This window comes from Manacus candei, unplaced genomic scaffold, assembly GCF_025592945.1.
Source record: "Manacus candei isolate 608988 ecotype Guabito, Panama unplaced genomic scaffold, ASM2559294v1 h1tg000046l, whole genome shotgun sequence".
Lineage (NCBI taxonomy): Eukaryota > Metazoa > Chordata > Aves > Passeriformes > Pipridae > Manacus > Manacus candei.
Window position 1 is genome coordinate 1371191 of NW_026138094.1, and position 3710 is coordinate 1374900.

The following is a 3710-nucleotide window of genomic DNA, read 5'->3' on the forward strand; positions in this document are numbered from 1 at the left end:
GTCAGGAGAAACAGGGGCCCAAGGTACCCCCTATGACAACTACCATGATCCCCAAAATGAAATTCATGGCCTCTTTACAGGTGGATGAATGAGGCCTGGGAGCACAGGGCAGCAGAGTGAGTAGCAGATGCAGGAGCCCAGCTGGAGAGAGATGACCCTCCGTTATCACCTTAACTGGTTAACTGGTGAGCTGGTCACCTGCTTGTTGAAGAGTGAGAAAATGTAAGGCTGAGAAACTGTGTGAAAACACAAGATTGTCCACAGCTGGTTGTCATTTCAAGTCCTACCTCAATTTCTCAGCTGATTCCAATCTGTTTCTATCCCAAGTACTTTGTTACCCCTTTCTAACACCTGCTTGCTGGTTGTGAGCACCTCACTCCTTTTCCTTGGTGAGGCACCGTAGTTCCCATTGTTTGCAGGCAGGACTGCACGGTTGGAGCTGCTTGTGTGGGATGTTGTCACTGGGTTCATTGCCAGCTTGTCCACCCTGTTGTGGAATTGATGTGGGAGAGGTGGATGCATCACAGCATTACCTCTGCTCTTCTAACCAGCACATCTCCATGGATGTAGTATGGCAAGGACAAGGCTGTGGTGCAAACCTTGGCCAGACTGCAGAGCCAGATGTGGAAGGGGCCTCAGGGGAAAAAGTGTTGGTGTAAAAATACATCACTGTGAGACGTGGGTAAGCAAGGTCAAACCAGAGTGTTGCTTGGTTCTGCACTGGATCATCTGGTGTGGCCTCTGATTGCACACTTAAAGCTGAGCATTTCCATGTGGAAGTGGAGAGAATTGTCAGCCAAAACCTCTGCAGAGACATCACCATTTTCTGGTGGACTGGCTCACCTGTACAAGCTGGTAGCAGTGACTGCTTCACGTGTCCACCCCTTTGGGTTCCCAGGGGCAGGAATATCTCCCCACACAGCTGGTTGGACCATCAAGGGCTCCATGTGCTGAGGCATGTGTTGCTGTGCCTCAGCACTTTGGGAGGGGAGAGTCTGCCTGGGTGTGATGTTTATTGGGACATCAAAGGGATGATGAGCCACAAGATGCTGGGACGTAGGGATGCTGACACCACACACAGCTCTGAGGGGTAAGCATGCAAGGAGGATGCTGCTCTTCTAGCCCAATGGGATGAACTTGCCTATAGAATAAACCACAGCTTGTGGCCATCAGTGCAGCAGTGATGTGGCAGACCCACCATCATCACTCCAGTGTGATGGACGCAGCAGCTCTTCTGCTTGTGGCTGGGGTTTTCCTGCTGTGGAAGAAGCAGCACGTCTCCCCTACATGTGTGTGCAGTGTGGCTTCCTTGGGAGTCTGATGAAAACCCGCTACTGCTTCTGAAGTCCACGCGTTTGTGCCTTCCTCCTCTGGCCGCAGGCTCTGGACTCAAAGTCTGTAGAAAGTAAAACATCAAACCTAAACACAGAGAAGGAGCTGCAAGGTTGTGCTGGGTTTTGCTCAATTAGCACAGGAAGCAAATATTCCTGGTCTTCATCAGAGCGGGTTCACTTGGAGTCTCTGTGGCATGGCAGGCAATGCTCTTCCTGGAGTTACTCCTGTGCAGCCTTACGCTGGGGATGAAGTCATGGGGAAGCACAGCAACCCTGAACATCAGGGAGCCCTTGCTCTGCTGCAGATCTGTCCATGCCGAGCTCTGTGGATGAACTGAGGGGTTCTCACTGTTGTGTACAGGGCTGGTGTGTGAAGTCCTCCAAAAGACCACTCTGTAGGACAACATTTTAAATAAATAAAGTGCAGTTTCTTAGTTAAAGAGTGGGGGTTTTCTCCCCTTGTGCAGGTCCTGGCAGGGATCTCTGGCTTAGCAGCCTGTTACAAAGCCTTGGAAAAAGAAGCAGTGGCTTTGCCGCTGTCTGTGTGAGGACTCCGTACACAAACCTGCCCTGCTGCGTGCAGACAGCTGCTACTGCTGAAAGCCTTAACCTCGAAAGCAAGGAAACATAAAGCCAATGCTCCCAGGAGGATGTTTCCTCTCCTCCAACACACCTCTTGCAATGGAACCACTTGCCCCCGACAAGCACTTGACTGTGGGCACCACCTTGGTGATGGTGGTCCTTGCATTGTCTCTCTGGCACTGGCCGCAGAGCACCGTGGGTTGTGCTGGATAATGCTTGTGCATGGGGACAGCTGAGTTTATGGGGTTACATTTTCATAGGGAGCCTCTTTGTCACCAGGTGGTGAGTGGAGTCAGAGGCTGGGGCTTGAACAGGGCAGTGGACCCAGGTGTGGTGGGGAAATCGTCTGTGGTTGTCCCCAGAGAGGCTCACACCTCTTCACAACATGCACATGAGCAAAATGATATCCCTGAGCTCCTGCTGGAAGGAAATGATCACAGAGCCAGGATTTTGAAGTGACATTCAGTGCTGGGGGGACAGCACAGGTGTCTCCAGCCAGGGTCAGAAGAGGACAGGGAGCACTCATTTCTTTTGCAGCCCAGGGGACTCTGGGACCCCTTGGGCAGGGCAGGGCTGACACTTCCCCTCACTTTCACCTCTCCTTGGTGCTGGGGAAGCAGCGAGGACTGGGTACAAGCAAAGCTGGTTAAGATAACAGGGCTCAGATCCTTGAACATCTGCCACTTCATAGGTTGACCCCAAACTCTTGCAGTTTTACACCTTTGCCTCACACAGGGACCAAGGTGGGGGATGCAGAGTGCAGGAATGGGCCATGTATTCTATTTTCTGCTCATGTTACCCAACCATGGGCTGTCCTTTAGGATAAGGCTGGTTGGAGGTGGATAGTGAGGATGGTGAGGCCCTGGTGTAGGCTGCCCAGAAAAGCTGTGACTGCCCCATCCTTGGAAGTGTTCAAGGCCAAGTTGAATGGGACTTGGAGCAACCTGTGATAGTGGAAGGTGCCCCTGCCCATGGCTGGGGATTGGAATGAGGTGATCATTAAGGTACCTTCCAACCCAAACCATTCTGAGATTCCATGATTCTATGCCTGAATCCTGCTCCTCCTCCCAAGCCTCAGAACAGGGCTCTGCTCCGGGCACCCACCGATGTCTGTGGGGATGGATGTGGGGCTGCCCTGGCAGAAGGAACTGGGCTGCTGTCCCCAGGGTACTGGGGGCTGCTATGGGGGGACTTTGGGGCTACTATCCGGGAGCTCAGGGCTGCTGTCCCGGAATTACTGGACCCCCATCCTGAGCTCCCAGGGCTGCTGTTCATGGGGCTCGGAGCTCTCATCGGGGTGTCACAAAGATGCCGCCTCGGGGCTTTCGGACCCCCGCGGGGCTCAGCCACATTCCCCCGACCCGGGGATGGCCGGGAGGAGCGGCCCGGCCCCGCCGCGAGCTCAGAGCCCGGCGGGCCCTTTAAGAAAGTCGAAACCAGAAAGTTCATCAAAGTTGAGACAGTTTTTCGTGGAAAGGAGGGAAAAAAAATAATTAAAATAACTCGAGCCCAACAACAAAAAAAAACTCCCCGCGGCCCCGGGGGGGCCGGGCCGGGCCGGTCCGGGATTGGCGGCGGCGGCGGCCGGGGGCGGCCCCGGGCGGGGCAGGCGGGCGGGTCCCGGCCCCGCTGCTCGGTGCGCGGCGGCGGCACCGGGAGCGGCGGGAGCGGCGGCGGGGGCTGGGGCGCGTCGGCCCCGCAGCTGTGGCTCGTTGCGCTCCGCTCGGCCCCGCTCCGCCCGGCCCGGCCCGGCCCGGCCCGGCCCAGCCCAGCCCGGCCCGGCCGTTAACAGCG